Source organism: Chlamydotis macqueenii, chromosome 13 (assembly GCF_036417535.1).
Source record: "Chlamydotis macqueenii isolate bChlMac1 chromosome 13, bChlMac1.mat, whole genome shotgun sequence".
NCBI classification, from domain to species: domain Eukaryota; kingdom Metazoa; phylum Chordata; class Aves; order Otidiformes; family Otididae; genus Chlamydotis; species Chlamydotis macqueenii.
The window spans coordinates 21,393,093-21,416,192 of record NC_141568.1 but is presented as its reverse complement, the minus strand read 5'-3'; positions in this window follow the sequence as shown (position 1 = coordinate 21,416,192).

Sequence of the window (23,100 nt, the reverse complement as noted above, 5' to 3'; positions counted from 1 at the left end):
GGTCAGCTCACATTCCTCATGAGGTAAAATCTGACAAGAGGTTAGGTTATGTATGCAGACTTTGGTCCTCTCTTTGGGATAAATTAAAATAGAACTTATTTCTTTAAGTTGAATGTATTTCAAGTTTAAAAAAAAATCACATTTTATTTTTAGTCCACAGAAAATCAGAGTCTTTATCCACAAGCCCACTTAGAGTTGTCACCAAGCTGCTAGATAACAAGCTTATATTGTTCAGGAAAATACATTACAATTTTGTCTACTTGTACTGTTCAATAAAACATTAGTATCTCAGCATTTTTATTTAACAATAGGCAACCTTAGGCCAGTAATTATGCAACAATTATAATCATAAAAACTGTCCCCTGCTGCTCACCTAGAAACAAGAATATATTAAACCAGTGCTACCCATCTAAAAGGAAAGCCACAAACTACTCTCATTTTTAATGCCCCTGCGGTGCACCATGGGAAGCTAATAATTCACCCTCTAATTAGTATCCCTTCTGCTGCTGTTGGCGCAAGGACAGACAAAGAGGTATCCGCTTCATTACAAACTCGCCTTGGTAATCTTTAAATGTCTTTCTTCTCTGCAGGCTGGATGCACGGAGTAGGGGCAAATAAAATGTGCAATTAAAATAAGGCTTGCCTGTATCGCTGGTCTGGCTGTGCGTCCCAAGTCTAACAAGTGTACTGAAAAATCCAGAAAAGCCATTTGAATGTACTTTTTCTCTTTTTGTTGTAATTCTTCCTTTTTGTCCTTCGTTATTTTCTACATTAGCAGAAAAACAAGGGCTGCACCAATGGGATGAAAACGCCATAGCCTCCCAGCGTAGCCGCAGTGACGGTGGTGCGTAGAATCTGAGCGGCTGGTAAACGTGGATAACCTAGCCTGAGAACAAGTGAATGACGGTAGGCCTTAATTAGTGCTTCAGAAGACTGAGTTTAATTGTTTCAAAGAGGGTGCATCAATGCTAATACATTCCTGTTCTAAAAACCAGAAGGATTTTGCCACCGGGCACGGTGGGTTTGAAATACAGAGAGCACTTCTGCACCATTTTTAGTGCTGTAGACATGATAGTGGTGACACTACCGCTACAACGATGCTTTCCTTTCGCTATCTTGTTTACGTAGGCACAGTGTTTTTGTTGATTAATTTAAGTCTATTGAAGAAAATGTCACATGCCTTAGGGTATTTTCCACGTGCCGATACACAACGGGTTGTAATTATTTTAGCGAAGACAGCACTAAGAGCTTGTGCTCTGCTTCGAATGTGGCCTGAATCCGTTGTGTTATTGCCATTTCATGGCTGTGTAGTGGTCTGTGTGAGGTCTGTTGGTGGCCTCATAGCAAAACTAGGGGTAATGTTGCCCCTTCAGATAATTTTGGCGTTATCCATGGAGTTTCAGATGCCCCTTCTGCTTACCTCCGTTTATATCCAGTTCTGCCCTCTGTGAGACTCTGCTGGTGTAGTCGTTAGGAGAGTTGTGTCTGCTTAGGGGACCTGAATATCATGTCATATTTTTATGAGTAGTCACTAGAAAATTCCATAGTGAATGAGCACAGTAACTAGCTTAAAATGTTACCTTCTATTTTGATATATATCAGTGCTCCGGTCTGCCGAACAGGTCTTGAAACATTTTTTTTTGGTAATAAATAAGTAGTTTGAAGAAAGCTAATGGAACCTTATAATCCTTCCATTTGACAATGGCAAGCTAATGGCAGGTGAGGACTGGATGATCAGTACAAAGGGATGTAGCACTCCTGTTCAGCAACCCTCCGGCCTCAGCGGTAGCACTAGTTCTGGCCCACAACAGTAAACTCTGTCTTGGTGTCTCTCTCTTCCTGGGTGACTTGTGACCCTGTCTCCAGAATTGCTGAGCAAGCTGTTCTTTCATACTAGCGAACACCGTTACCTGTGATCCTCTTCCTCTCAGCCTTCCTGTCCTGATGGTTTCTTGACAGCGTGCCCTGCCTTGTTTTTCATAACGCTCTGTCTACTCCAGTCATCTTACAAGCCTCAACGAGAAAACTCAGTGGCTGCAGGACAGAATGGAGCACAGCTCTGTAACAGAAGAACACACAAATTGAGAGGCTGACCCAGCATCCACCAAGGCTTCCCAGTATTCTCATGAGTACTGGATCAGTTCCTAAGTTAGTTTTTTAGTTTTAATTCTAATTAAAGGAGCCACAAAGGAAGGTCAGAAATGTTGTCTGTAGAACGAAATAGGATCTTGAGTTGTTGTTCCCTCTGTCTAAAATAAAGATATTTCAGAGTTTCTTAAAGGAGAGTAAAAGGACATAAAGTACATGGGATGGAAAAAAAATTAGTTTGCTTCCGTTCCAGTAGTGCTTCACTGTTGATCCCCATTTGTCCTAATCTGAATGTAGACAAATAAAGGAATGGGAAAAATTGCTATCTTAGGCGATGTGTACACTTGAAAAAGACATTGATGCCATTTTAGGCTGTCTGAGGATTCATGTTGGGAAATAAAAGGTCCAGGGGTTGTCCTGATTTAAAATGAAAGATGAGGAATTTACAGAAAGCTTAAAGCTCTTACCAGTACTGCATCTGTCTAGAGAGTAAACTGAGAACTTGATCCACTAGTTCCATAAATTTAGCTTTAGTACTAAATTCACCTGAAAATGTCAAAACTGGATTTGGTTGGCACTCAATCATATCGAAATTAAGCATGGTTCAAAGATGTACTCATGGTTTCCATTATTGAAGTATCTTGATAAGAAAATAATTAGATATAAATTGTAATGTTGTTTCAGTGCAGCATGAAGCCACGTTTTGCATGACTAAGAATGGATGTGAAAACAAAATCTCCTAATGATATTCTCTTTAGAAACAAACACATGCTTGTTATAGTGACATTTGCTAAAAAGCTGTGACGTGGTGGATTTAACAGATCTGGATGTAGCACTAGGACACTCCTAGAACTGACCATTAATCTCAATGGAAATACTTTCTGCCTCAGGCATTATTGCTTATTGATCTGACACAATTGACTGTAACGTCTCTTCTTATTATGTCATATAAATTGCTTCTCATTCAGTTATGTGGTGCACTGCATCAGGTTACATTGTTTTCCATAAAATACTATATGAAGTTTCTACTTTTTACTACTATCTGTCTGCTAAAAATGTGTTACCTCTTTGGGACAGGTTCTTGAAATACTTTTTTGAACACACTGGCTTCTCTGGAGGAGACCAGTGTCTGAGAGGTGGAAGCATTCAGTTCAACAAGCTATGCTACAGTTGCGCTAGAACTAGTCTTTTCCTCAGAAAAAAAAATGTTAATCTTTTGTCCTGTAGGATTTTTGGCTTAAATTGAGATGATAAGCCAACTATCCACAATTTTTCTTAAAGGTAAAATTATCTTTTTGAAAAGTTCTTGTTCTCTGAGATAGTTTACTTTCTGAGTCTTCTGAGCATAAGTCAACCCAAACAACTGATTTCTTAGACAGATGAGCAGAGCAAGAAACTGGGTGGTCCAAAACAATTGTTATGGAGTCTACAGAGTTTTATGATTAAAAAAACCTGTCAAACCAACATATTCTTCACATAGAATTTCTTTAGAAGCTGCCTAGATGGTCAGTTTGCCATGTAACCCAAAGGATCTGGGGACTGTGAAAGGCTGGGACCCCAGGAAGCATAGCAGATGGGTAGCTCATCTTAAAGTCTTGATAGGAAAAATCAGGAAAACAGACAATTTTCTTTAAAATTTTTATTACACTAAAGATATATTGCCAGCAAACTTCTAGTGTTTGATACAGTTGTATTTTTTGATAGGCAACTATTTTGTAAAGTTTCCAGCCACCCCAGTAACATTGCCTGTGGGTAACTAGAAATGGTGATGTCTGGACCAGCAGAAACTGTATGGTGGACAGACTCACACACTGTGTCCTTGGCCAGCTCGCAGGGAGGGAAACCTGCAGTTAGAGCAACTCTTTACAGGCCAGAAGGTTAAAGAATCCATATGCATAAGTTGGTTTTTGTTGTCATTCCTTTGCATAGAATCATGCCTGGCTTGCTCAAAATTATCTGTTCCCTGTGGAGTCTGTTCCTTGGTTTCCCTTTCCCAGAAAGGTTTACACTCTGGAGGAGAAAAAAAAAAGGTAGACACAAGCTTCATGGTTTTATATTTTGAACCTCCATATATCTTGAGTCTCAAATGAGAGCTTCTGACTGCTAGTCTGTTGTGGTTTAGCCCTCGTCACCACACAGTTGCTCGCTCACCCTCCCGCTCCCCAGCAGGATGGGGGAGAGAAATTGGGAAGAAAGGAAAACTCGTGAGTTGAGATGAAGACAGTTTACTAGAATAGCAAAGGAAAACTACAATAATAACAGAATATAAGGATTTTAATATATATAAAATAAACAATGCATGATTTCTCACCACCTGAAGTCCCGATGACCAATACAGCCCATCCTGAGCAGCGATCATGGAAACGAAACCAAGCTGCAAGCAAAGGAGACATGCCTCCCCAGGCAACCCTCACTTACATATAAGCATGACGTTCATGGCATGGAATACCCTCTTTGGCCAGTTTGGGTCAGTTATTCTGGCTGTATCCCTCCCAGCTTCCTGCACCTGCACATTAACGAGACCTGGAAAGCCGGGCAGTGTCCTTGGTCTCATTAGTCACAACTGGTATCATCAGGGTGTTTATCAACATTCTTCATACACAAAATCCAAAACACATCAGCTACTGAGAGGAAAATTAACTCCATCCCTGCCAAAACCAGGACATAGTCTCTGAGATTCTAGCCTAAGGGGATGTTGTGCTTCACTCATTTTCTGCACCTCTACCTACCTTGAAAGTTTAATGTGGGGAAATGGAGCCAAACAAAGAAAAATATCTCAAACATCTCTGATTTTGCTTGTTTTTGTAATGAATGATGGCAGGTTGGGGAGTTATTACAATAGTAAATATATTAGAATTATAAATATTGATAAACAAATTTGTATAGATTCCAGATTCATAACAGTGATATTTTAATTATATTACTTTATTTATTTTTGGCTTTAATTCTCAGAAATATCACTATTTCTGCAGAAATTAATCATGTAAATCAAATTATCATTGATCATTTTAAATCTAGAGAGCGTTTTTCCTAAATTTCTTTCTAAACATCGATCAAGATGAGAAACAGCTTAGAGAACATTTTAGCTCAAGACTGAAGTTCAACTTTTAATATGATTATTGGCTGCTCTGAATTTCTACTGTAAATACAATATTTTTCTTAAACACACCGCATGTTTCTGTCTGGTGAGACATCAGATTTTTGCCGAGGAAAAGCACAAGCCTAGAATTGCTTAATGTCTAAATTGATCATTACTTCCAGGAAATTAATTTTGTTTGTTGATGGAACATGGCAAAAGTAGAGAGCTTGCTATGAAGGGGAAATTGTATACTTGTGAGAGAATTTTCTTGTGTGCTGCACCATATTTAAAAGGCATTAAAAGTGTTAAATTGTTGTTGGGAAGATAGAAGGGAACAACAGACTCCGTATCATCAACATTCTGGATTCTTTTCCAGAACATCTGAATTCTGCTAGGTTCAGCCGACATGCTCATTTTTGCCTCCCACGGGCTTTAGAACAAGTCTTGTACCTAGTAAATCACTGTCACGCACCGATTTCGGACGAGAGGAATGCCCCCTTGCGTTCCAGCTGACCTCAGACGAGTCTGGGAGGCTAGGGGCGGCTGGACCAACCTCTCACACAGTGGAGCGTGATTTTGTTCGTATTCTCGGGAACAGAATTAAGACTCAAAATGGAGTCAAACGCCAGGTAACTTTATTTACCCAGGAACAAGTTCACAAATGCAAGAGAAAATAGAGAAAGAAAGGAAAGAGGGAGAAAAGAAAAAAAAAAAAGATAGTTTTTTGGCATAATTCTTAAGTATCTCTGTAAAGAGGGCAAGACTTTGTATAAATGGTCCATTATTATTCTATCTTGTATGTCTCATGTACAAAATAATTTCATTTATGGTATGTAATGTATAACAAACTCATAAGAAAATGATAACTAAAAATGTAAGGAAATACATCCTTAAAGGAGTTTTATGATGTACAAATGTTCACAAATAATGCACAATTGAATATTAAGTTTATCATGGTTGTCACTTTGAGCTCTTGATCTGCTACTTTGACTACTAAGTTTCTGCAGCCTCTATGATTGCGTTAAAATGGAACGTAATTTGTGTAACTGTTTCGAATCAGGATTCTCGAGTGTTAGAGACTGATGTTCAGCGTAATGACTAGTGGGTACAGGAGTGGAAGAGTCCAAACACTGGCAGTGACCATGAAGTTCTGAACAGCTGTCATAGGCAGGTGGTGACGATTTTGACACATGAGAAGGGATAGCTTTGTTAAAATGTATTTGTGTCTACTTTTAAGCAGTTCTTGTTTGCAACTCATCTTATTAATAGTGAATTGTTTAACATGCCATGCCCCTTTAGAGGACTAAATTGTAAATTACATTTCTTTTCTGAGTTGGTCTGAATATGCTGTGCATGCACAGGATCGAAGGATTATTAATAGTTGTAGTCTTTCCCGGGTTGCTAGCTGCACAATAATGAAAAAAGCAGCATGGTCAAGGTACAAATCAGATTGAAACATCTCCTGCAAATTTCTAAGTCTAAATTTATACAAAGGAATTAAAAAACCCTGTACTTACATATTTCTTTTAGACTGCACTAATGGCTTGGAAGTAACAAGGTAAGATAGACGCTCTGATTAGGTCCACGGATCAATAAGAACAGAACGTCCTAATACCTCCCATACCTCTGGATGATGGATTTTGTTCCACTGACTTTCAGTTTAGAAGCACTCACAAAAATTTATAATCGTAAGAGGAGGGATTTTTGTTCCCCAAATTCTAAAATAATATCAAATCTAATGTCTACAGATACACCTGTCCTGCTCTATATGTTGCAGTAAAGTTCATGTGACTTATATCATGTGAGCTGCCTGAACTTTTTGGTGAAGGTGTATCCATATGATCTGTTTGATAGACAGTTGAGGGCTCTGCGGTCTGCAAGGGAGGAAAGGACCTCTGAGTTCAGAAATGGTTGGTGGATGAAGAAGAGTTGGAGAATTCACAGTTTTTAGACAGTGAAGAACCTTGAACAAATTTTCCATTCAGGGAAAATGAAAATGTTTTGCTATGATAATTAAATAATTGATGAAGACAGTTTGGAATAAAAAGGAATACACTTTATTGTTTAATTGGCTGCTGACTTTCCCATTTTATTAGATATGACGTTATCAAGCATCATTCACTTTTGTCAAATGTTGGCTTCTGATTTTTTTTCATGGATTGTATTTGACTTTTTATTTATCTAGTGTATTTCTGCTTTAGACTGATGAGCTTTTTTTTCTTTTAATCTGCAAAGACACTTAAGCAGCATCTTATTCTCAGCTGAAAGAAACAGGTTGAGGAGCTGGATTGCTGCGACTGGATTAAAACAGCCCATTGGCAGTGTTCATCTTTCGGGAGTGCTGCTGGCTGCTTCTGCTATGTGGGGTAGTAATTATTCATTGGTTTACTTCACGTCCTGAAGTCTGCCTCCAACCTTTCCATCCCTATTCTACAAGACGAAAAGAGAGACTTTAAAGTGGCAGTAGCCTAAGGAGTGGAAGGGGTTTCGATGCTACTGCTAAGACAAGTGGTGAAGACCTCGCATTCTCCGTCTCAGAGACAGTGTCTCAGAGATGTGCCTTTTGAGCCCCTGTAAAACTTAGTTGAGAAGCTGATTTCCTCTATGGAGCAGAGCGGGAAGGCAAGAGATGCCCATCCCTGGACATTTGAGCTTTTTCCATAAAGAATCTGTGGTGCTATTTCTGTAGTGTCAGAGCTGTGTTGCCCACCACAGAGACCGGCCTTTAATGCCAAGGCATTTTGGCCTGCTATGCCTCACGTTCTTTCAAATGTGCTGCTCTTCAAACCGGTCTCAGTACTTTTGCTGCTGTTGGAGAATACATCTGACAGCCTTTTTAGAGTCTTTCTGCAATTTTTCAGGTTCTTGACATGGTCTTTGACCCAGCTGCCTCAATGTGCTGCTGCTGCTCCCTTGGCTCTGTTCTTTTCTCTGTTCCTGTACAGAATTTGTAGCTGGGTTGTACAGCCTCTGTCTTATGTTATAATTTAAAACTCTGATGTGATCTTTAACAGAAATACCTCAATTGCAGGAGAGCAAAATCACAAGAACGTGCGATTACCGCAGTATTCACTTCTGCTGCCTTGGAGGTGCGTGTCCCACAGGGGTTGCTCTTACAGCTGGTACAAAGGGGGAGCAAGCTGTCTGCCGTCTCTCCCCGCGTCGGCTCTCATGTTAGGGCACAGATGAAACATTTCCATTTTCTCCCAAAGGGCCACACAGCAGGATATGTCACACCAGCAGCTGCAGTAGGCGTTGAAAGGCTGGATGGAGCCTGTGCTCTCTCCTCGCTGTACTCACTGCTGCAAATTTGGCACCCGCAAGTTTAACAGACTCTGCGCCCTAGATATTGGGACAATATCCTGACACTCAGTGGGAATCACACGAGCAGAAAGTAGTGTTTCTTTCCTTCTCGTCTTCTTCACAAAGCACTAGAAACAACATGGATCTTACTGCTCAGGAAATTCGGTAGTTCATGAACTGAAACCTATTTTCCTGCCTGTAAGAAGCTATGAAGAGTATTATTCTAAAAGAAATCTACTGTAAAATATAAGTAGTGCTATCTGAAACTGCTGATTTCACTGTGGCCTGAAATGGCATATTAATTTTTTTTTTTCACTGTTCCTAATAAACAAAGATTCTTATCTGCATTTACTTGCTTTGAATTTTATGGAAGCAGCAGTTTCTCGCTACAGTAAACCCAGATCAAAAAGTGTTTTCTTTTGAATTCAAATCAGCCAAATGGGCATCGCTTTCTGAACTCATTCATGCAGCTGATCTCTGATCTGCAGCATAGTTCAGAGTTTCATCTGGTAAGAGGGGTGTAACTCATTTACAGTGAATAATGCATGCATGTATAATATCTGCGAAACAGCCAGAAGCGAGAGAAATGTCCTCCAGCAAACTCTCTGTGGTTAATAAAAATTACTGTCCTTTTCTGGAACTCCAGTCTGACAAGGATGCTTTAAAGGCGCCTAATTCTAATTAGATTAGACGGCTTTTACCCAAATTATTGTACTATCAGACAATACTGTACTACTGTACATGTGAATAACATATGAATTCCATGCACCATTTAAGAATCCATTCATTTTGGTCTGCTCTTGAGATACTGAACAGCACTAGTTCCTAAGATTTTCCATAGATGTCACTACAGAACACAAGCACAACTTTTTTCCATTGTAGTTAGTTTCCTACAAGCTCTTTTTGTCTTCTTATAATCTGAAAATTATTTCTGTAACAAAAAAAAAATCTTAGAATGTATTTTTTTTTTCAAATTTGATTGATATTCAGTTTTTCACATTTAATTTTTAAGTCATGTCAGATTCTTACATAGAAGGAATGCAGGTCATTAGGCAAGTTACTACTATTAAACAATGCAAATCTTCATCAGGTGCTGTTGTGGAAAAACATATTGAGCCCATTAGTCATGGCCGCTGAGTGCTTCTAACTCCGAGTGCGATCAGTAGGAGGTAAAGGTGCTCAGCCTCTCCGGAAGGAGGGGATGTTGCATTAAAATAGACCGCGTGTGCACTCGTAGCTCAGCCTCACAGCCACCAGCTTGGATCCCCTTCCCTCCATGGCTTCGTAGCCCTGGATGGGTCCTTATACCAACACTGTGTTAGCAGGGTGATCACTTCTGTGTGCCAAAAACAGGAAACAAATCCAGTTCCTGGCCTCACCTCTACCTCCAGGTAGACATCATTCTTCTCTAACTCTTCATCCTCTCTTACTGAGAATTTTTTGGAACTGACTGGAAGTGGAGGACTGACTGAGCTGGAAATGAGCTGTGCTGGAGGAAATCCTTGGAGAAGCTCCCCGGTGTAGGACACACCGAGCACAGCAGCTGCAGCATCATCACACTCCTCACACTTGCAACTGGCAGCTCAATGAAAGGTTCTGGCCGGGCAGGAGGCCCAGCGGGTGCCAGCCTGGCACTGGTACCTGTTGTGGTTTATTTGCCTTACAGGATATTTTTTAAAATTTTCAACTAGTTTTTATGACACTGCAGCTTGAAATAAGGGGGTAAAGGGGAAAATAATTTATTATTGTGTAGGCTCCCTTCCCTCTCGTGGGCTTCTGCCTTTATTCTTCTAGTTTCCTCATCACAATAATTAGGAAAAACATCCAGATGACTGATGTCGAGGACAGTTTCTGGAATAGGATGATACGTTTTTAAGGGTGAGAATTTCCTCCACAAGAACACTATAGTTTCTTAGCTGTATCGGGCTGTGTTTTCAAATCTAGGTGTTGAAAGCCGTGCGGATCTCATGCAGCACACAGAGAATGGGGCCGCCCGATTTCCAGGAGCCAGAAGCAAACAGCGGTGCAGTGCTCACGCTAAGCAGGGGCCCTGCCGAGGACAGAGTCCATTGATTCAAGAGAACTGGCAATTTAATTGGCAAGGTGCTACATTTAACATTTGTAATTACCAGAATGTGGAGGGAGCGGGATTATCTCAGCGTACGTTTTGTGCAGTCTCTCGGAGTGAGTTCTGGACCCGTATACATGGACTTGTTTTGTTGACAGCTTCAGCAGGAGATGTTCCATGTGGAATGTAGTTGGCTTTGGTCTAGGAGATGAATTTGTGATTAAGTAATTTTACTCACGCTTGTTGGCTAGACTGAAAAATTTACTTATCACAAATGCAAGAAGATAGCATTTGCCTTTGCAAAAGATATGAATGCATTAAAGTATCTCAGCAGATGATTGGAGTTGATATTATGAACAGCTATACTCAGAAGTATGTGTCTGGAGAAAAAGAAATGCTGGGTGCCAGCACGTTCCTGCTTGGATCAGACGTGTAGAAGATTTGAGCAATAGCGTATTTTCATCAGCTGAACTTGTGTTTCCTTAAGGAGATGAAAGAGAGTTTGATGTAGTACAGTAGCTACAGAATTTTAAAAATCTTTCCTACAAGTAGAGTTTGACAGTCTTGTTTTGAAAAATGTATTTTAGTAATTAATTCCTGTATTCTGCGAAGACATAGACACTTGTTCGGCTTTATGCATCTCACTGAAGTGAGTGAATTGATGTATAGAGAGTTAAACTCCTTCTATCTGTATGCTGTTGAAGACTTTGACATTATTTATTGTTTAGCTGTTCTGTGGTGAAACTCTCTTCTGAAAGCAAAGTGGATGAAATGCAGAAAGGTTTCTAAAGTGGAGAAAAAAAACCCAAAGAGTCCTAAATGAGTGAGTGCTTATTGGCCGCTGAGAATTTTGTAGCAAGATTTAAAATGAAACAGTGCTGGTAATTATTATTTACTGTGCTTTATTTCCTTGGTTGTAAATTAATGCGTAAGCTAAGTAGATCGTTACCTCTGCTTTTACATAACCACAGATAACCTATGAGGAGCAAAGTCTCACTGACTTGAGAAAGTGTGCCCGTGCAATTATCTGCTCCCTTGCCGTTTGCCGCCTCTGAAATGTTTTATTTTGCCCTGGCCATGTTCGCGCAAGCAGGGAGGTCAGAACCATTAGCAGATTGATCCTTCTCTCTTCTGTTTTATGGCCCATATCCATTGTTAGTTTCACATCAGTGATTTTTCTATTTCTTTTTCAGTACAGCTAATTTAAGTAAACAAAGTTCGGGGTTTTCATCTCCGATTATCTGCCACGTTCTCACTCTTTAGTTGTCTTTGAGCTGTCTGCTCTTCAAATAATCTTAGTTGTTACCTCCTGCATGCTATCTTACCCGTTTTCAGGTATTTTTATGACTTTTTTATTGAGTAGAAGTGTCTCATCTTAGATCATCTCTATTTTATTAATTTTGGAATGAGTATGTTTCCAGACTCTTTATCCATTTTTCTCTTGTGGAAAGCTGTAAATTTTCCTAAGCATCTGAATTCAGCAAGGACACCCAATTGTCATTTAACACTCTGTTATTAGCAGCTTTATTTCTGGAGAATCTACATTTATTTCCACATTTCCATGCCTACATTTTAGTCATTTGTCTTATACTGCAGCTACAGTAAGACAGGCACTTTAACATAAAATTACTGTTTATCCTGGCAAATGTGACTGGATTGCTCATCACTCTTTCAGCAGTGTTTGATCAAACTGCCAGTCATTCCGCTTATTAGTGTCAATATTTGTTACTGATTCGTATTGCTCTCCAAGCAGCATCCGTTTCAATTCACTTGCTGATTTCCTTTGTTTCTGCACGCTGCAGAACTCTTCCGCAGCCGGGGCCGCCTTCTGGCCTGCTGTGTCTTTCACCACGGGATTCCTGTGTGAGAGTTCCCATGAAAGCCAAGTTCTCCGACAGTCTCCGAAGAGCTGCAGATAGCGCACCTCTCCTTCTCTATCGCATTTCGTATAGCGTTGTTTCTTCACATACGATTGCAGTGTCCTCTCAGGAACTGGTAGCAAAGTGATTGTGCAAATAGGTATGGCCAATCCGGTGCAGTCACATGAATGTTTGTGTGGGAACCCTTCACAGGAGCATGGCTGTTCCCCTTTCTCCTTGGAAACTGCTGTGAGAGCGTGCACATTCCATGCACGGAGAAAACAGCAGCTTTGAGAGAGTTGTGTTTAACATCACCTTTGAAGTAGAGTGCTTCTAAGAGAGTAAGTGTTAATGAACAGCAAGAGGATTCATAGAAACATAGAATCTTTAAGGTTGGAAGAGACCTCCAAGATCATCAAGTCCAACCGTCAACCCAACACCACCGTGCCTACTAAATCATGTCCTGCAGTGCCACGTCTACATGTTCTTTGGACACCTCCAGGGATGGTGACTCCACCGCTTCCCTGGGCAGCCTGTTCCAGTGCCTGGCCACTCTTTCAGTAAAGAAGTGTTCCCTAATATCCAACCTAAACCTCCCCTGATGCAACTTGAGGCCATTTCCTCTCATCCTAAAAGACAATGTGTTAGAGAAAAATCCAGATAAAATTATTTGGGAAGGATAGTTTAGTGGAGAAACTAGCACTATGCTGGAGGAATCCGTAGAATGCCGTGAAATACTGTTTCCACGTGTACAGAACCACAACGAGGAGAATATAACATAGAAAGGAAGGGATACATATGTGCATTGGGTCTGGCTGGGCTGGAGTTAACTTCCCTTAGCAGCCCTCGTAGTGCTATATGTGTGTACGAGTAACATAATGTCGTCACATGAATTTGTATTTTCAGTTCTAGTCAGCTCATGTCACAAAGAATATAAAGGAAGGAAAAGTAGTTCACAGAAATTACAGTAGATATAACCAACTGATATTTTGATGCTATAAATCAGTCAGGCATAGAAAAAAAACCTTTGAGTTTTGTATTTAGTGCAGAATCACAGATGCGTATTAGCCCAAGGCCCTGTTTGGGTGTCCACTACAGAAGAGCTTTGTACACACTGGAAATTAATAAATCAAATGAGAACCGTGTGTGTGTGGTTGTGGTTTTCTGCAAGATAACAGGTGTTGAGTGCGTGTGTTAAGGCACCGGTTTTATTTGGCTGTTATTTGTCCAGAGATGCTTATTCATGCTAAATTTAGCTAGGCTGTGGCAGAGCAGGAAGTCACTTGAGAACGTGAGTCTGTGACATATGCTTTCACTGGAGCACGGTGAATAATTTAACTCACTAAATCTCTTTTCCAGCTTGCCATTTAACTGTGAATAGATTTCAATTTTGATTTATTTTGTTCTTCAAGTTATTGAACAAAAGGCTTATGCAAATACATTATGGCCTGAGGATAGCTCATGTATTGCTCACAGCAACTGTAGCTTCTGCTGCTGGTGAGGGACCGATTCCACGCTCGTTGAAGTAATCGGAAAGGCTCCTCTACTTTTCTCTTACAAAACCCTACAGATCTTTTCTCACTGACTTCAGTGAGTGTGGGATGAAGCTGTGTTCTCAGCTGGCTACCCATGCTCTGTGACTGGGTGGATAGCTCATGTAACGGGGTTTCTGCTGCTTGAGAAGGTGGCTTGAAAATCCACGGAGAGTTCTTCAAGATTACCGTGAGACCGTCCTCTCGAGAGATGTGCATTTCTTCATGATATTTTATATTTCTGGAAAAAATTCATTGAAACTTACAAAAATGTCTGCAAAAAGTGATGTAACAATTACATGATACATTTGTAATTCATTAAATGTATTCTTAGCATTTACCAATTTAAAATCAGCTTTAAGAATACCTATAGGAATTTATGCGTTGTATAAAAGGAAAAATCTAACCTAGAAAGAATTTTTACTAATTGCAATATCTAGCAATGAAGTCTTTCAAAACAGTTATCAACAGCATTGTTTCTAACATTTAGGAAAATACCTGTTTTACATGTAGCAGTTCAGAAGGCTTGGGTTTCATTTCCTATAGTGAGAAAGGGATTGGAATAAGAACTACAGGATAGCCATCTTGCATGGTACGATTCGCAGAACTAAAATGTCAATACACTTCTATACTATTTCCTTTAATGTCTGATTTATTTTTCTTCCCTAGAAGATGAAAATGTACAGATAATTTTATCTAAAGTAAAATCTCTTGAGATACTTAGGGGTCTTTTTTCAGTACTCATTATTTATAAGAGCAATGCGTTTGTTTGGATTCTGTACCGTCAAATCTTAGAAATACCTAAAGGGTATTTCTGAATCTGATTTCATGATTACTAGGCCTTATTTAGTTGTTTATAAATTTAGAAAAAATTTGCTTCACTGTTTTATTTTCAGTGACTAACTGTAGAATGGCCTCTGATCATATTAGATGCTTAACCAAGTGAAAGATTCAGTAATGTGCACATTTCCTTAGTCACTTGGCAATTTTTATGGCAGTCAGTTCTTTGAATTCCCTCCTGACATGACTGATGATAAAGCATTTGTAGATACTTAATTTCTATCCGTAAGTATCACTTGATCTGTCAATATTATTTTGGTTTGTAAAGTCACTAATAGCTTATTAACACTTTCTCCATCTCCACCCATTGTCTTGAAGGACAGTATCTATTTTGATGGCGAGTCTTTAACCCCTGCTCCTTTCTCTGGAGGTAATTGGCTGAATTTTCAGTGGAAGGCCTATAAGGACTGTGCTTTTTCAGAGATTAGTAGAGATTCATGTGGTTAAACCTCATTTTTTTGACCTCAGTCTGTTCTTCTAATATCACCAAAACTTCTTTCCATCCCGCTCATTTTCTCAGTTGTTTGTGATCTGTTCCTTTTGCTTGCTAGATCTTTTGGTGATGGTGTGAGCCCATGAGAATCTCTTTCACCAGGTTTCTTTTGATGTCATATGCTTGCACTGCTGGATTTTGGATTTCCTCGGATATTTGCAGAAACAGTAAACGTAAATTTATTTTCTCCTGACTTGTCTCATTGCTTGCGTGTTCTGGGCTTCTATTTTCCTGTAACATTTAGCAGCCAACAGTTAGGTTCTCTCCAGACTGTTCTATATAGTTTGTGCACATGTGAAGTTCTTGAAAGTATCATTGCAAATATTTGAAATGAATAACCTTATGTCTTTTGTTTTGTGAATAAGTTTTTGAAATACACTAGTAGCAAAGGAAAAACAGCAGGAACTAAGCTATTTGAAGTGTCTGTAATACAAAAATTTTCTATTAAATTAACTGGACAACTGGTCCATGTATAATAACCAGCAGATGAGAAATGATTTTGTTAATTGTGCTTTACAGAGTACAGTTATTCAGTAGATGGCACTATTCCTTCTGAGTCTCTGAGCTCATAAACTAATTAGAAGGTGGTTCTCCACTATGACAGTGTCATCTTTTTTTTTCAGATGAGACTGAATAAAATTTTGAATATTTGAGTCTATTAAAAGTTCCCATGAGATTATTTGCAAGAGCACGGGCAGCTTTCTGCCAAGATTCCAGTGTAAGTGATTATTAGATTTGGACAAATCTACAGTTGTATTCCTCTATAGCTGAGCAGTGCCTGCACTCCTTTTGAGTTCACATCCTCTGAACAGTGCCATGATTTATACGGTCGTTCTGCATAAGCTGTTACTGTTGCTTAGAAGAAGCAGTGCCCCTGGTCTTTACGGATCGGTCCCACCCACGTATTGCCCTCTCATAGTTCGTGCTGGGATGAACATGCCTATGGATTGGGGCACTGATCTGGGTTGTAACCAAGCCAGCAAAGAAGCAATCCACCAAAAAGCTTGGGTACTTTTCCTGATGGTGGTCCATGGTACAACAACCATCAGAGACAGTTGTACCATGACAGAAATAATCACAAGTAAGCTGACTAGACTAATTCTTTTAGCGACATCAACAGTTTTGTGCCAACTTTAAATGTCCATGGGCTGCAAACACTGTTGCTGAATTCTTTTGGAAAGAAGATTTAAAACTTGTTCTGGAAATGTTTCCACTTCTGCAAATCCAGACCCTGCTTCAGCATGGACATCTCCTGCATGATCGAAAATGCTGCAGCTACGTGAGGCCCTGATCCAGCAGGACGTCCCTCTGCTAGTTCCTTCGACCTCTGGAAAGCAGGTGTAAAACTCTGTGTGATGCGTACCAGCAAGAGTGACCGAAATACTGTCACGTCATCAGGCCCAGTCATTTAGTGCACTGGTCCAGTGGAAAAGACACGAGGACCATGTCTTCCTTGTGTGTGACAACATCAAAGTTCAAAACTTAGGCAAAATAGCATCGCTCAAGAGAATTAATAACAATAAAGAAAAGCTGTATGTGTTCTGTTTGTGTTTCTGTCCTCAGACGTGAGAAGCAGCATAGCCTCAGGACTTTTGTCAAATAAGGACTTCCTTTTTATTGGATTGGGTTTTTCCCACTAAAACTGAGGCATTTTTATCGCAGTTGTCTTGCACAGAAATATTTCCATTATTTTCTTGCTTTTAAGAATCTGCGGGATTTAAATTATTCTGTGATTCTACTCTGTTTGGTGGATGGAAGAGCAACGGACGTGATGACAGTTTCATTGCAGATGTTCAAAGTTGCTGGAATAAATCCTGAGTCTCTCTTGAAAAATATTTTGAAATGGGAGATGAATAAAAGCAAATGAGGTAGTCCAAAGGACTAAACCAATTATCTCTGAAATGCATTTCATTCTACCAGGTGTGAAGTTACTTCTTTTATACATGAAAGTCTTAAAGGATGTGGTAAAAATCTGGCGGTGTCCTTGTTTTTGAGTCTGAGCACTGGAAGTGCTCACAGGCATTGCGTTGTTCCATTGCTCCCTTGGCCTAACAGTGGTGAGCTGGCGGTATCCACGAACATAACCGTGTTGTATCTAATTAATGTGGCTCCAACTTCTAAAACCAAGTAGAAAACAAAGGTTATTTTAGAGTAAACTTAATCTAGGCAATCAGAAATATTTTTGTTCCTTTAAGTTAGATCATAGAGTCCATGGCCATAAACAGAAAATTAATAAAGATAGTGGGCATCTCTGGAATTTACTGCTGTGGCTGGAAACTGCCTAATCTAGAATTAATTTTCTTTAATCGTAGTGATGATAACATTGCACTTGCTTGTTTTGGAAATGTGAGGGGAACATGGCTGGTGGGAATGATAGATTTATTTTTTCCTTAAATCAATTGATTTGAAATTTTATTTAGGATGCATGTAATTAAATTTAAACTTTTTTTTTCTTGATTTCATCGGTAGCTTGGTCACATCCTCCTGTTACTATGCTATGATCTAAACCAAGCCCTTAAGAAGCAGTATTGCACAGTTCCGACGTGTAAATATCATGATGTTGGTTTGAAGTAATTAATCTACTTTTTAAAAAAAGTAAATCCAATGAGCTATAAAAGAATTGCCTCTAGCTTTCTCACTGAGAGTCTTGAGGGTTGTGTCACTTTTACTTTTTATTGAATTCAAACTAAAATCACAGTATTTCATGCAAACTGTTTATTTCCACAGGAAGATCTTTTAATAAAATGAGAGTCACCATAAAATATTGAAGCTTGGAAAAACTAAGGTGCAATTAAAATACTTGTTTCAACTGGGACTATGAAGCCCACTGTTTTCATTGCATATAATAGAATCTCTTTGCTAGCTGTTTACATGTTTGAGTATTACAGAGCTATTTAGGGAGCGAGAAAAGGTTTCCTTTTTAATGTGTATTTTTATATAGCTGTGTGTAACTTAGTGTTTTACATACTGTGGTGTGTATAGCAATCACCCCTGTAATTCAAAACTGGTAAAATATAAACCAGCCAGTTAGCAGTGATTTGTATTAATTGCCTAAGGTCTGGGCAGTGGTGCCCTATTGTGTAGGCACTGTACATACGGCAGCAAAAGCCTTTGCCATCCTTGCTATGACCCCAGTCTTAAGATTTCTGCTTGTAGCAGGGAAATAAATGATCAGATTTTATTTCCTCAAATGAAAAAAACCTGATTTTCCAACATGGTGCTTGTTGTTTGCTCTCAAAATGCTAGAAAATGAGATTCTGGAAAAAAATACACGTGTTTTCTGTACAAAGCAAAAATGTTTCTCCTTGCATTCCTTCAAATTCCTCCCGGATTCTGTCACTCAATAATGTGCTACTCCTGTCAGCCTAAAAGGATCCCAGATGGACATAGCAAATCAGCTACGAATGCATCCTTCCTTCGTTTATAAGGTTTAATAAGCTGATGCTGGGCCTTCCGTCAGTGCTTTCTATCAGGTTCACGTGTGTTCTTTTCAAAGCAGTTTCAAATTCCGCAGATAAATCTCTGTTTGATCCGTCAGCATATGCATTGTGCAGGACCAGCTTCGGCAACGTTCCCAAGGCAAAGCAATTAAAGCGTCGCGTTTCTCTTAGCCCTTCTGGCTCCTGATGGCCGTTTATAATATTTTCTGTGAGGGCGATGGAAAAATGCACAGATTTGCCCAGCACAGAACGCTGGCATTAAATGATACTGACCTTCTTTGCAAATGCGTGTTTTGTTATGCTGAATGCTTTCCTGTCCTTTCAGACCATGTTTTTGGATGGCAACATTTTTGTCCTTGCAGATAAAAAATGGTTCCATGCTAATGAAGACTTAGCAGCTCTTTAGCTCTGGTAAGAGAAAGGAACTTTCATTTGCAGTGGTGGTGGCCATGGGAGATAGTGATCGCTGTGACTTGTGGCAAATTTGTTTGCATCGGAATACATCCACATGGGTGACTCAGAGTTAATTTTAGCTGTTGGCAGGCCCTGAAAGCTTTACACATTTTTCCTCTTTAGGGATGTCCAAGGTTCTCTTGTTTTACAGTTCCGGCTCTTCCTCTGTGAAATTGAGGCGTGTGTGTGTGACAGTCGGTTTTCATGAAGACGGATTACTGTCTGCGCAAGGTCAGAGCTCCTCAAGCCCCTGCCTTCTGGCAGCCACATCATTCAGAAACGGCAAAAGACTATCACCTTTCAGGCCCTTGGCCAGCTGTCTGGTCAAAAGCTTTGCTGGAGCATATTATGTCACTTGGAACACTTTTATAATGAGTATGCTGAATTAATTTGGCCAACTGCTAAAGGGATCACAAGGAACAGAAATTAGTTGGAAGCTACATTGTTGGAGAATGTGACTGAGAAAGAGATATAAAAAGCGAATTTCATAATTTTCCAGTCATGAATAACCAGAACATCTAGCAGTAAATAAGTATAGGCCTGGAATTTGTACATGTTGAGTATCCAGTGATCATGTGAACTACAACATGAACTATCTGAGTATCTACATGAGTAGATACTCAGAACCTCTGAAAAGAATCTATTATCTAAAAATAAACCTTGAAGAGTCCAAAGCCTGATTTTCAAGCTGGAGACAGAATTTTAAAATGTCTCAATTCCAAATAGGGCACGTGTATTGGGATCAGATTTTCAAATACTCTCACCAGCACAGCTCCCATTGAGATACCTAATACCAGAGTTTTAAATGGCTTTGCCACTCAGCATGCTTAGTTCTTCTGAAAATTTGTCTGCAATTGTGTAGATGTAACAGAACTTCTTTCTCTGAAGCATAAATCTCTAAACCCAAGAATGAGGGAAATCTCATAGAGCACTTCCCTCAGATTTCTTTGGGTGAGAGAAACTCTTTCTCCCATTCTTCTGATATTCTCTCCCTCACATGGGGATGCCTGAAACTTCAGAGAAAGTTTCATGAGTACTGGAATAGGTAAGATTCAAGGAGATTATGTAAGAAGACATTAATCTGTTTTCAGGTAAAGTAGGGAGACTATGGACCTCCTTTTCTAGGTTCTACTCATTTTTTGTGTTGCTTTTATTGATTTCAGATACTCTTCCTTTCTCGTTAGTGACACCGGGATACATCAGTAGAAGTTCTGCTGGAAAAACATGTTGATTCATTAATCGTTAAATTTAAGTACTGCCTTTCTAAAGCTGCTAGTTGACAATGCGAATGTAATTTATTGGGAAGTTTGGGTTTTTTAAAGAAGTTTCATTGCAATAGAGTCCACAGCTTTTAAAAGTTTTTATTTAAAACTTGAAACCAGAAAATAGCTGGCTTATCAATAACATCCTCCTTCCCATAGGAAATATCAAATAGAAGGATTAAAACATTATTTACTTTTAAGGATGGGAGGGGGAAGTTGAGAGAAAACTTTCAACTGAAAAAGCTTTCTATATTTTTTCAATTACAAAACACACCTTAACTAGGAAAATGTGAAGTACCTTAAGTGGAAGAAAAGATTTAAAATCTTCATCTTCAATGGCACACTAATTAAAAAATAAATATGTGGATATAACATTAATCTTAAGTTTTTAAACCCAATATGATTTTTATATTTCCTTTATGATATTTAGCAGACAAAAGAAGTGTGATTTTATGCATTTAGACATCTCATATGGTTCTGGAATGGAAACTAGAACTCATATGAAAGAATGCCCTAAGTGTGTAAATACAATTAGTCTGGCTGTTGTGAATCCAATCCTTCATAATCCTCGTACATACAGAGACCGAAGGATGGGATCTGTTTGTCTTTGTAACTCCTGACACAGAGCTAACTTACAACGGCTGCGCTAATTTAGCTTATCTGTAAAATGAGCACATATTACAAGTGCTGCTTTGTAGTTTTAATACGCTGTGATTAATTTTGGAGTTAATTTAAAGGCTTGGACACTAATTGGTTATTGTGCATGCACATGCACACAATAGACTGACAAAAAACACACTTCCATAAAGCCCTGGGGCGAGAAAATAACACCAGACAACCTCCTCCAAGCTCTTCTACTCCTTATTTGATGATAGTAGGGGCAACGTGCATTGTAAAGGTTTAACAAACAGAAAAATGCGTTGGTCAACACACTGGCCAAACAAGTCCACCGCATACCTTTGGGTGCATTGGGTCAGAAACGCTAGGACATCTTCAGCTGCAGGAAGTAAATAACTTCACCCATGGAGATGAAAAGCAGTGGAATTAATGCTTTATGGCAAACATGCTGCTGGAATGTAATCAAGCGTTTTCACCGTGTATAGCTGAATATGCAAGCGCCTACCTACGTCTGGACGAGGCAGTTTGTGGTGTGGGCTGGGGAGGACAGCTTTGTGCGGTGGAGTTCAGCCAGCTGCGTCTCATTTCTGCACAGCCTTGCGAAATGCCTCCGGACGGTGTTTGGCACTTGCGTGTTTAACCACGTTCTGGACAGATCTGGAACTGCCTGCCATTTTCTTAAGGTAGCAGGTGAAATAAACCCTTTCAAAAAAAACCCAAACCAACAACATGATTCAAAGTAGATGATATAAATTCATTGTTTTAAAGATGAGTAGTGTCACTATTTTATTTGGCAGCGTTATTTGTTAGGAAGCACTATTTTCATTGCGTATAAGTAACTGTCTGAACATTTGCATTTGTTTTTTACAGCCGGCGTAGGTTACTACTAAAATACTGTGTCACTGACAGGTTTATAATTCTGCTGACACAGGCTGGCAGATAGACGAGCATCTCCCATGGAATATAAACATAAATTTCAGAGAATAAATAGAGCAGGGTCTGTTAGCACAGTCATCAAAAGAGAAAAGCCCCATAAGAAAATAACAGAAGGCTTTTGACCCTTTAAATTATAGCTCACCAGCGCGCTGCCACAATGAACTGAGCTCCTCAGCATCGGTGGTGCTCTGCCTCCTGGCATCTGCTTGCGTGCTAGTCGCATCAAAATTCCCACGAAAGGTCACATTGCTCCCCAAATTAAGTTGGTAATAGACTCCCTGAATAGTCCAGGTGCTAGGTCAGAGAAAATCTTGTGTGATCTTCTGCAAGATTCAGGGCTGCACATATTTAGGGAGCTGTAGGGAAAAAAAAAGAAGATATATTTGAATATTTATTTATCTGAGTGTTTTCTGTTTAACTTTTGTGATTGTAAGAGAAGCCCTGAAGAGATTAGTTAAAGTAGTTCGAACAAACACTGAAGCAGGGAAGTGCCATATTATTATCAATTAGGAGTCACCTTTTTAGAAGTGTTTCCCAGGCGTGGGGTCAGAACTCTGTCCCGCTGACTTTGCAGGGGTTAACTGGGTACTGACCACGAGATTAACTGGAGTTTTTCCAGTGAGAAAAAGATGAGCCGTATCCAGTAGTTGGGCATACTGACATCAGCAGAGTTGATCTGTGCTGTTTGTGAGTTTAGCCCATCAACACTAGCATAACACTCCCCTTGCTGGAAGAAAACTTTCTTTTAGAGCCAAGATTCAGTTCAGAAGTTCAAGATAATTGTTTATAAAGCTAAGTCATTGCACTTCATTTACATTTGTACTTAATATATGTGTGTATGTGGGCACATAGAAAGCGTCGATCTATAAATCCAGAATAGTCCAGATTCCAAACACGGGCATGATGTGACTACAGCTACTTGCAAATGTTTGCATGTCAGGGTTCATTTCAAAGTCTGAGTTTGAAATCCTTACATCTTTGAGGATGTTATTACCATAGTACAGGGGTATGTGTATTTTTTTTCTATTAGTCAGGCATTTGTGCTTGGTCCATATGTAGATCTTGGCCTTTAGGACTCTGAGGTCATCACCACGCCATGGCATCTCCATTACGACATTGTGATCAGCAA